General features: G+C 46.2%; 1 protein-coding gene across 1 annotated transcript in view; it reads right to left on the bottom strand.

Moving 5' to 3' along the window:
- LOC137571526 (EF-hand calcium-binding domain-containing protein 14-like) overlaps positions 1-12143 on the bottom strand; it is a 97664-nt gene that overhangs the window by 56189 nt on the left and 29332 nt on the right. The gene's annotated exons all lie outside the window — the stretch shown is intronic.

The following is a 12143-nucleotide window of genomic DNA, read 5'->3' as shown; positions in this document are numbered from 1 at the left end:
GGCAGGGGTGTACTCTGTTGCCCCTCCTTTCTTGCCTTAGCAAATGAGCTGACATCAACGTCCACAGTGTGAAAAACCAAGACCAGTGAAAAAGTGAGCCTGTATGCGGATGATCTGCAAATAATCTCTTCCTTGTCTGACCTGGGTCTGTCCTTAGCCCTCAAGGTAGTGGACACGTATGACATGTACGCATGCCTTTATATTATTTTTTTTCTTTGCAATGGGTTACTGCTATAACGTATTTAGGTGTTCATGGTCTAGGTCCCCCCTGACTTTAAATTTGGAGCCATTCTTGTCCTATACAAAGTTCCACTCTTGGGTCAAACTTTGAACACTACTGGCAGCTCCAATATCTTTAAAATGATTTTACTTCCTAAGGTGCTGTACGTTTCTCAAGCTCAATTCCATTCTTAGTTGGTTTATCTGGGATACAATTTCTGTGAGTTTTGGGATAATTGGTGTCAAATCACCATTAGTTTACACCATTAGTTTACACCATTAGTTTACACCTTTATGCAGGCCCAGATTACCACACAGGAGACTATAGATGTTCTGGCACAGATCTCCTGGCACCTTAGACTTCACCCTATCATCTCTCTATCATCCTTCAACCCCCCACTAAACTGCACTGCAAGTCTGTTTGCTGTCCCAGCTGTCACTTCACCATTATTTAACTTGTCTGTCATAGGTAGCTAGAGGTGCCCCTTAGTATTATGTAGCCATAAATACCCTCAATATAAAGTAGCTAGAGGTGCCCCCAAGTATTAGGTTAGATGAACTTCAGTATTAAGGAGCTAGAGGTGCCCCTGACTGAAGAGAGATCTTGTTAGTGGAATACCAAGAGCAGGCTGAGTAACCTCTCATTTACACTCTCATCAGAACGCTGCATAGGGAAGGAGGGAGGGCGACACTTAGGGAGGCCACCTTTCCATCATCAGGCACCTGTAGGTGCATGCCTACAGTGCCTTATGGTAAATCCAGCCCTGCTTATGTGAGAATCAAGCTCTGCTTGAACTCTGATGTTTCAGAGCGCTCGACTCTGGATGTGCCAGGGGATATTCTATGTGTGTCATGGGATTGATAATGGGGCTGTAAATCCCTTTGTGGACTTATCTTCTGACAAAAATCTTCCCCATTCTATGTACGTCCCCTACTTGCAATTATGTCACCCCCTGTGGGCCCTATTTCCTGATGCAATGTTGGAACTTGTGGACTCTGACATTCTTAATGTTTTGACTGGCCCTTCTGCAAGAGTCTTATTTCAGTCCTTTACGCTGCTATTACGACTCCTGGTGCATCCGGTAGGGTATATGCTAAGGAACCTACCTGGGAGCGTGATGTAGGTGCAATTGATGATGAGGAGTGAGAGGGTGCCTTTTCTGCTATATCATAGGTTTCCACATTTACCAGACAGGTTGATTGCATTATATACCCTTCATAGAGCTTATCTGACCCTGTAATTTTGCCCAAATATTGTCAGGGCTGCTCTGGCAGTGGTGACTGCCCTAATTGCAATGTAGCCTGTAGAGTTTTCTTTCATGTGGTTTGGTCTTTTCTGAAGGCTAAAACCTCCTGTGATCAAATAGTTCACTTCCTACATGATTGTATTGGTTGCCCCATCTCAATGGATCCTAAACTATGCTTGTTGAATTTCTTACCTTGCTGAATCAATATTCAACAAAAGTACTGAACAGTTTCTGTATGTTGTTCTAAACCTAGCTCGTAAGCTTTTCAATAAGTTCTGGCTCCAACCACATGTCTACTCTTGTAGATACTAGATCTAACTAGTCAACAATACCCTCTCTTACCATGAAGCTTTATATCAGTCCAGAGGATCTGTGTTGAATAACATATGGCTAGAATAGAAGCACTCATCCCACATGCACTTTCATAATTTTCCCCCATTGGTACCAGTGAATGTAGGCACCTTGTTCCCTATTGGGTGCTATTCACTCTATAATTGTCTATTGTTGAAGGAAGGTCTATTCTACCATTACATTACTCTAAGAATTAGTTGTTTTTATTGTTCTTATTTTCTTTTATTTATTATTACCATTGTTTTTGTACTACATTCAGAGCATTTAACTTGCAACACGTCGGAAATGGACTACTTTGCTTCTTATAGGAATACAGTATTTTTATATTACGTTCTACATGTGTTCTTTTTGAATCTTATTATGCAAAGCTGTACTTTTGTTTTGTTTTTTTTATATGCACTTCTCCTAGTAAACCTGATGTGTTTAGCAAAAAAAAAAAAAAAGAAAAAAAAAAGAAAGAGAGAACATTATAAAAAAAAAATTATCTTAGGAGAAAAGTGAATTAAATAAGGGCCTACTTCTGTCATTGATCTCAAGAATACCAATCACATATGACTAACATTATTTTATGTAGCTGTAACTGAACTGTTATCTCATCTCAATCTCTTATGTTAGGTGAAAAGTAATGTTGATCAATTAAATATATCACTTTTTTCCCTGTTTACAAAAGTAATACCAGCATTTCAGTTCGCAACAGAGTGTTAAATGGGGATTCTTCAGATGTGGCTGAAAGATTCTGCAATAAATGCACCTTTCATTCTTCGTTATTAAACACTTTCCACGGCCCCTCAGATTCACAACAAACTCCCAAGTACAGTATAATGATGTTCGGTTCCTCTATATTATTCTTATTCCCTGTGTGTGCTTTGTGTCTATGGAAGGAGATCAATGTATTCTCTTTTACTTCTCCAACTAAATGCACTTCCCCCCTTTACTAACAAAGCTCCTAAGGGACCCATTAATGTATCAAAGATCTATATGGACATGGGTTTAAAATCCTTCTACAGAGATCCTCCTGAAAATCCAGAGATTTCTATGGGCAACTTCACACAGAGCTCCCTCCTTCAGTGTACTTTGAAGAATGGAAATCTATGGTATAAAAAAAAAAACTATAGATACCTAGAACCTAATCTAAAAGATGATGAAAGAATATTGCTAAAAAAAAAAAAAAATACATTCTTTACAACAATCAGTGCATATTTATCAATATATTTTTGCCCTTCTCAAGATAAAGGTCACCTAGTATAGTATGGGGTAATGGAGCAAACAATGGAGAAAGTTACAATAGTCTGACAGAAGTGCAGAATTCTTACAAAAAGCTACCTAATATCTAGGCTCTATTTAGAGGAGACAATTGCTCTTTCCTTCCATTTACAAATATGTAGCTGTTCAACTTTTCTGCAAATCCCAATGATTGGTTTACCCCCTGTAATGCCTGGGGGTATACTTTCTGACCACCCAGAGCAACAAGGCTAGTGGCTAAATAATGGAAGAGGCTACACAGGATGCCCAGAGCAACTGCAGCTCTGGGCTTCCGATATTGCTACAAATAAGACACAATGGCAGCGCAGTGCGATGTTGTGCTGCCTATGGTTTGAGTAACCAGACAAAGAACGAACAGACAGACTGACTGACAGACTGTCTGACTGTTGCCCAGGGTGGATGCCGTCTGAGCCTCTGGCTAAGTAACAAAACAGATACAAGAAAGACAGACGGAATGCTTGCAAGACTAAGCGCTGCCCTAGCGATAGCAAGCATTCAGACAGGTACAAGACAGGACCATATATTGGAGCATAACTAGTAGCAACCGCAGCTCACAGTCATGTCCACAGAAGCAGAGCAAGCAGGTTAACAGCCAGTCACCAGCAAGCATCCACACAGGCAAGACTACAGGAAAGAACGTAACTAATAGCAACCGCAGCCTATAGTTATGTTCCCAGAAACTAGAGTAGCAGGAATACTACCAGTCATTAACATGGTGATGGCAGAATCCAAGCTATCAGGATAGTGGACTTCACTGACCCACCGCGGATGCAGCGAACGTCCATCAGGCATGGAAACAAGGCAATAAACAATAATACAGAAAAATAACAAATGGCTCAACTAACGGATAAATATATATTAGCAAGTCTGCATATATATTTATCAAGAAACTAACTAAAGCACAAGTAATAAGGTCGCATTAAACTGCAATAACAGATCTATTACAGAGTGACAAAGTGAAAAGCGTACTGACCGCTATGTCGGGCAGAGTCTAAAATGGGATGCAGACTTTTATGTGGACATCAGCCAATGGATGCAGACATGCAAACTCCCACACAGCTGAATGATAATTACTAAATCCTGAGCTGGTCTGATCTGCTAGCTGCCTGTGAATGCAAAGGACTTTCATAACAAATACATGCAGTATTATGCAACAACATGCATGCAGGAAATCCAAAGTAATCTGGCTGCAGTTCAGCTGCAGCAAGCAATTGGTGGAATGATGACAGCATCCTGAGCTGCCCTGAACTGCAGAGCGATTGCAAATGACAATGAGACTTATTGTGAATGCAAAACTGAATGCAAGCAGATAAGCCAAAACTGCCAGTTTGCAGCTTTGCTGACATTGTATATTGCTTGTTTGCCAAGAGGAATAGTTACTAGAGGCCATCCAATAAGGGTAATGTCACTTCTCAGCATTGTGTTCCATGGTGGAACAAAAGATGAAAGTGGGCATTTCCATTATCAAGCTGTAATAATCTGGGGTAGATTTCCAGAGTCAGCGCACGCCGTGTGCGCTGAGCAGAGGAGAATCTCCACAATCACGGAAGCAGAGTACCCAGTAGATAGATGTATATATATGTGGAGAGGAATTCCAACCAGCAGGTGGTGCTGTGGAGCACAGAGAAACAAAGTCTCTGCACATCCACAGATGTCAGATTGGAATTGTACGACTTGAGACAGAACAAAGCAAACAGAAACAAGACAGTAAGACAGAAGAGAACTGGAACAGAAAGAGACTATGTGAATGTCTACCAATCTAGTCGCCACCCAGCGTTGGTAGACACTTCACATCAGAACAGGCTAGATCACAGGAAAGGTGATTGCAACAGAGACACAAGACTGAGTAAAGATAGAACATAGGTGTAGTAAGCAAGACACAGCAAACCATACAATCAGAACGCCAAGGAAAATAACAAACGCACTAGCTAAACACGGTTGGCGCACGAGAAGCGCAACAGCGACAAAACACGTTAATCGCGCGGTCTCCGCACGATAAGCGTAACAAAGACAAAAACGCGCCAACCCTGACTAACGAATGAACACAGAAAACACAAAAAAACAAATAACAGAAACGCTTGCTAATCGGTTGCCTTACCTCAGACAACAGCAAGCGTTTGCTCCAGACAAACAGACAAACAGACAACAGGAATAGGTCAGATAGGATCCACTACTCTTCCGCAAGAGCGAGTGCAATCTGTATACAGGAACAGGACTGAAAGGATCCACTGCTCTTCCACAAGAGCGAGTGCGATCCGCACAACAAGACAGACAGAAGGAGTAACCAGTAGCAACCGTAACCGAGATTATACTCCAAGATTCAGACAAGAGAGGAACGCTTGCTAATCGGTTGCCTCACACCAGACAACAGCAAGCGTTCGTTCCAGACAAGACAGACAGAAGGAGTAACCAGTAGCAACCGCAGCTAAGGTTATACTCCAAGGTTCAGACAAGAAAGATCCACCGCCTCTACCGCTAGGGCGAATGCGATCTAAGAACAGGACAGAACGATTTACTAACAGCCACCGCTGGCAATAGTACAATCGCACAGACAAGACAAGTCAGAATAGGCAGTACAAATTATATACAAACTGACTGCACTAATAGGAATGCAAGGAGCACTCCCCAAGAATTAACTACACTAGAATATCGAGAATATGATCCAAACAGACTGAGGCTCAAGGTAGACTAACAAACAGTAACCTGATGATGAGCAAGGAATTCTGGGAGGAAGTGACATTTATACTCAAAACCCTCTAAGGAAGCCAGCAAGCAATTTGCATGACAAGTGGATGCAAATCCATCCACAGCAGCAAGCTGACAGAAAAGGCCTGTTTCCCCCGGACTTGCATTTTGCAAGCTGCATAGGAAACTATCCAAATGTCCAGGGAAACAAGGCCAGCAGAGCAGATCATGACACAAGCAAACCTCCTGCAAATGACAGTACCTGTTCAGAGTAGATAAATGTAACTTTAATTATTTAATTATCTTTTCAGCATTTTACAATTGAAAAAGTTCCCAACGTTGATAAAAAGTACTATTAAAATTATTCTGAGTATTTTCTTGCTTGCTGGGGGTTAAAAAGGCAATTTATGACAAGGTGTAAAAATATCATCCTGGAGAAAAAGTGAATTGCATATGGGCCTCTGTGTTATATACAAGGTCCAGTGGACTTTTCGATTGTATTGCAACCCACACCTATAAGAGGACTTTGCATCCGAGTGGAGATGGTTATTCCACATGCTCTAAACAGTGGTTGCCTAAAAGCAACCTGTGTTTGTAAGTAGTATTAGTGTGGATTTATTTTCCCTTTTGTGAAAATACTGCACTTTTGGTGCTCCTGGTCTGTTTCTCTGTCTTTTTTCTTTCTGGTCACTGGAGTTCCACGCTGACCTTGTCATACTGGAGATCCCCTTACCATTTCAAAATTAATATTTGTCCTGATCATAAGCAGATCGGACATGCTGAAAATATTTTTGAAATACTGGCTATCGTTCTGTATGTATGTCCTGTCAATTCATTTTCGGTCTATATTAGTTTGGAAAAATGATCGGAAATGTTATCGGAATTTTGAAAAAAAAATTACTCAAGCTTTCTTCTATATACAATTAATGTCAGATCTCCCTATCGATCTGATTAGTCAATGTGAAGTGAAAATTGAGTGTGTACCAGGCTTAACCGGCATTAAAAATGATTTGCTCTAAGTTCTTTTTTCATGATGAAAGGAGTAGTATATGCAGAGAAAACATTCTCATTGGCAGTTGCAACCTTTGTAGGTACTGTATGTGGCTGAGATATTGAGGCCAGGGATGCTCGGGTAGTGCTTTTTATTACCCGCCCAGATCCGGGTACCCAGATATCCGGATCCGGGTACCCAGATATCCGGATCCGGGTATCCGGATCCGATCTTGCGGATATCCGGATCCGACCCGGATATCCGACCAAATTACCCGCAGGTACCCGACCTATTCGGGTATCCGGATAGAAAACCCTGAAGTGCCCTTTAAATAGCTTTAAAATGGGTTTTAGGGTAAATGATGGATGTAGCATCATGTTTTTTTAAAGGGAAATACTAATTAATTATTTGGTGGACATAAAATGAAAAAAAAAAAAAAAAGCTGTCAATTAACATCAGGACTAGGTTCCAGACAGCAGTCGTGCGGCCCACATTGTGTCCAAAGTCCAATCGCACAACTGGGACATGACAGTTTTCAGCCCAGACACCTCCAAAAAAATGACACCGCAATTGTGTTTTGGGTTGAATATAGGTGGCGGTATCAGCAGCAGTGGCCTGTGGCACCGTGGCGGCCAGATTGGAGAGGTGAAGATTCTCCTGCGGCCTGAATGGGATGCTGCGGCTTTTCTCCCTGTGGTGGTTGGGGGTTGAGTGGTGCGGCTGGTGGTAGCGGCAGAAGGATGTGGTGGGTCCCGCATTCCACGGCCACGGTCTGCAATGCTGATCCTCCGTGCCAAACTCACCGACGCATCCTCCTCCTCAGAGTCAGAGCTGACATCCCCATCCTGTGGATGGTAGTCACGGTCCTTCATCCCATCATCAACATCATACCCCCCTCCTCAAAACCCAGAACATCCTCCTCAAACTCCATGCGGCTAACAGCCCTGAGTTCAATCGCGGCGCCTGGAGCGAAAAGCTCACTGAATGAGGGTAGGCTGCCCACTGGGGTCGACACTGACACGGCAGACCTTCTGAGGGTGGCTGTAATGTTGATCCCTGTCCTCTTGCCCTTGCTGCCCCTCCCCCAGCTGCCGGTGCCAGCAGACATAGTACAACTTATACGTGATGATATCACCAGATGATGTGGGGTACTCTTACTTTAATAAAATCGGGGTTGGACTTTACATCAAATCAGCACGGAATGACAGACCGCAGAGTAGAGGACAGACAGTGCACACTGTGTTATGGTGGCGGCCTGGCGAGTACACACGGTGCGTTCCTGCACTCGATTTCCCGCTTGATTCCCGTCGACTCGATTATTTCCGACATGTCCGATCTGCGTTTCGATGGATCGTTAGGTCGTTTTGGCACACTTTAGGCCCGGTTCACATTAGCGGTTGCTATCCGGAATCGCCGTGCCGGAGCCGTGCCGGAGCCGGACCGCATGCGGACCGGACGAAACGGACGCACGGCATAGCAATGAAAGTCTATGCGACCGTTCACATGCGTCCGTTTCGTCCGGACCGGAGCCGGACCGGATCCGGACTCCGGCGTCCGTTCCAACATGCGCTATTTTTTGGTCCGGCTGGTCCGGCTGACGTATCCGGACCGGAGCCGGAATGTTGCATCCGGCCAATGGAAACCAATGAGAACCGGAGAGCGCACAACACACTGGCTATAAAAACCGGATGTTATACCACACTTCCTATGCTGACTCTATGGTATGGTGGCCATTTTGGATGGGGACCACATGGCACCAGCGTTCACAGAGTGGAGCAGCAGTGACTTCATGCTGGAGCTGTTTGGCAGCAACATGTCTGACGATATGTCTGATAACGAGGGGGTGAGGCCCTACACATCAGAAGACCTCATCCTACAGGTGCAGCAGGTACCAGCCCTGTGGGACAAGGGGGATGCGGACCACAGCAACATCAAAAAATGCAGAGGCCTGTGGAAAAAAATTGCCAAGCTGTATGTGGAGGACTTTGAGCACTTGAGCAAGAGACAGCAAGGCACAGAGGGTATGTTGACTAGAAGTTTTTGGGGGGGCTTGTGGTTTAGCTTGTGATGTATTCCACTTTTGCTATGGATTTGTGTCACCCACGTGTTGCCCACCCACCCGTGGCCCACCCACCTGTTCCCCACCCACCTGTACCCCACCTGTGATGTATCCCACCCACCTGTGATGTATCCCACCCACCTGTACCCCACCTGTGATGTATCCCACCCACCTGTACCCCACCTGTGATGTATCCCACCCACCTGTACCCCACCTGTGATGTATCCCACCCACCTGTGATGTATCCCACCCACCTGTGATGTCTCCCACCCACCTGTGTTGTATCCCACCCACCTGTACCCCACCTGTGATGTCTCCCACCCACCTGTGATGTCTCCCACCCACCTGTGATGTATCCCACCCACCTGTACCCCACCTGTGATGTATCCCACCCACCTGTACCCCACCTGTGATGTCTCCCACCCACCTGTGATGTCTCCCACCCACCTGTGATGTATCCCACCCACCTGTACCCCACCTGTGATGTCTCCCACCCACCTGTGATGTCTCCCACCCACCTGTGATGTATCCCACCCACCTGTACCCCACCTGTGATGTCTCCCACCCACCTGTGATGTATCCCACCCACCTGTACCCCACCTGTGATGTCTCCCACCCACCTGTGATGTCTCCCACCCACCTGTGATGTATCCCACCCACCTGTACCCCACCTGTGATGTATCCCACCCACCTGTACCCCACCTGTGATGTATCCCACCCACCTGTGATGTATCCCACCCACCTGTGATGTCTCCCACCCACCTGTGTTGTATCCGACCCACCTGTACCCCACCTGTGATGTATCCCACCCACCTGTACCCCACCTGTGATGTATCCCACCCACCTGTGATGTCTCCCACCCACCTGTGTTGTATCCCACCCACCTGTACCCCACCTGTGATGTCTCCCACCCACCTGTGATGTCTCCCACCCACCTGTGATGTATCCCACCCACCTGTACCCCACCTGTGATGTATCCCACCCACCTGTACCCCACCTGTGATGTATCCCACCCACCTGTGATGTATCCCACCCACCTGTGATGTCTCCCACCCACCTGTGTTGTATCCCACCCACCTGTACCCCACCTGTGCTGTATCCCACCCACCTGTACCCCACCTGTGATGTACCCCACCTGTGCACATAAAACATACACAATGACCAATTATTAAACATCAATTTATTGTAAAAAATTAAGACATTTAAAATCACTTAAAAACTTGAAACTCCAAAATAAACACATTTCAACAAAACATATTAAAAACCAAACATTCACCCTCGTCCTGGTGGTGTGGTAAAATAAAGTCTCAGTTGGTCCCTGTTCCGCAGTGACACTACCCTTGGCCTGGTTGCATACCTCCGCAGGGGCATTAGTGGAAGCACATTCGGGGGTTCCGGAGTCTCTCTTTCCTCCTGCCGCACAAAGTTGTGGAGGATGCATGCTGCCTTCACCACGACAACTGCGTTGCCCGGTTTCAGCAGCATGGGCGTGTGGAACACCCTCCACTTTGACACCAGGATCCCAAATGTGCACTCCACCATTCTCCTTGCACGGCTCAACCGAGCATTGAAGTGTAGCTTGCTGGCATCAAGTCCCCTGTCTGGGTACGGACGCATTACATGGTCGGACAGGGCGAAGGCCTCGTCCCCCACAAACACATAGGGGTAGGCCGGTGCCCTTGTCCCAGGCCAGGGTCTGTCACGGGGGAGACGCAGTCTGCCTTCCTCCATCAGCCGGCAAAGGGTCGTATGCTGGAAAATTCCAGAGTCATTGGAACTACCGTACGACCCCACGTCCACGTACACAAACTTGTAGTCCGCATCTGCCACTGCCATTAGAACAATGCTGAAGTATTTTTTATAGTTGAAATAATGGCTGCCACTCCCCACGGGTTTCTGAATCCGGATGTGTTTCCCATCCAGTGCGCCAACACAATTAGGAAACTTGCACTCGGTCCAGAAGCCCTGGGCGATCTCCTCCCATTTCGTGGTGTCCGGCACAGGCATGTATCTGGCCCTCAGTCGCGTCCAAAGGATCCTCGAAGTCCTCACAACGATGCCTGCCACCGTGCTCTTCCCAATACGAAATGTGACATGTAGCGATGTATATGTTTGTCCAGTTGCGATGTACCTACAAGAGAAATAATCGAAATCAATTTTTCATGTCGTTACAGGAGAAAGGTTCAAGACAAGGTGGCGCAATATACGTGATGCATATGTGAAATGGCTACGGAAGAAAAAACTTGCCGAACGAAGTGGCAGTGGCGGGGGAAAGCGACAAAAAGACTACCAATTTGCCAAGCAATTGTCTTTCATCAATGCAAGCCTGGAACCTAGACTGTAAGTACCACTACTGTGGGCAGGAACTGAGAGCTCATTTTAGCAGACAACTACCATGACTTCGGCCATGTATTGCTATAAACTGGCCTCAATTCCCATGGCTAGCGAACTTTTCTCACAAGCTTTATCAAATGTTTGGTAGAAACGGTTGATAAAGTGTTTGCTAGTGTTTGCTAGCTCTGTGAATTGACGCCACTTGCTGTTTGGCACACCAATAAATATTGTTTTTATCTACAGGACTGAAGACAATTTGGAGCAAGAGGAACCGACCCAGGAGGCACGGTTCAGCAGTGAGGAGAGCTTGGTGGATGATGACGTCGCCGATGTAACCTATGTCCCCGAGGAGAGGAGTAGGAGGAGGGAGTCCTTAGCTATCCCAGCTCTCTCCTTTGATGATGACTTGGGAGAAGAGAGCTTGGATGTTGAGGTTGCAGGACCGAGTGTGGATGAAGCTGCACCTCCACAATCGACCGCTATGGAAGCTCCCGGGGAACAAGAACAAAGTGAGGAGCACCGAGAGACTGCAGCACAACCAGCGCGCAGGGCAACCCCGACACAGGCCAGAGGACGGGAAGATGCTGCCACACCACCAGTGAGGACCACCACACCAGTGAGGCGTCGAGGTACCCTCCCCCCAACAAGGAGAGAGACAGAGTCCGAAATGTCCGGGGCTGTCTCCGGACTTCTCGGGATTCTTCAGAGCCACCAAACTCTCATAACCCGGCAGTTGCAAGATGAGGACTGGGGCCATATCATGGAGCAGTACAAGTCCCACATCACTTCACTGCAATGTGAGCTCGACGCTGTACATGGGCACTACAGGGACGAGCTTAAAATGATGCATGAGATGCACAGAGGAGAAATCGACCAACTGCGTGCGCAGCATCATCAGTCGGTGGGCCAGCTGCAGAACATGATGCAGCAAATGCATCAACAAAGCAAGGAACTACTGAAATTGCAGGCACACCCGTGTTTTCACACAGTGATG

This window comes from Hyperolius riggenbachi, chromosome 1, assembly GCF_040937935.1.
Source record: "Hyperolius riggenbachi isolate aHypRig1 chromosome 1, aHypRig1.pri, whole genome shotgun sequence".
Classification (NCBI taxonomy): domain Eukaryota; kingdom Metazoa; phylum Chordata; class Amphibia; order Anura; family Hyperoliidae; genus Hyperolius; species Hyperolius riggenbachi.
This window is presented reverse-complemented; position numbering and strand designations above follow the sequence as displayed.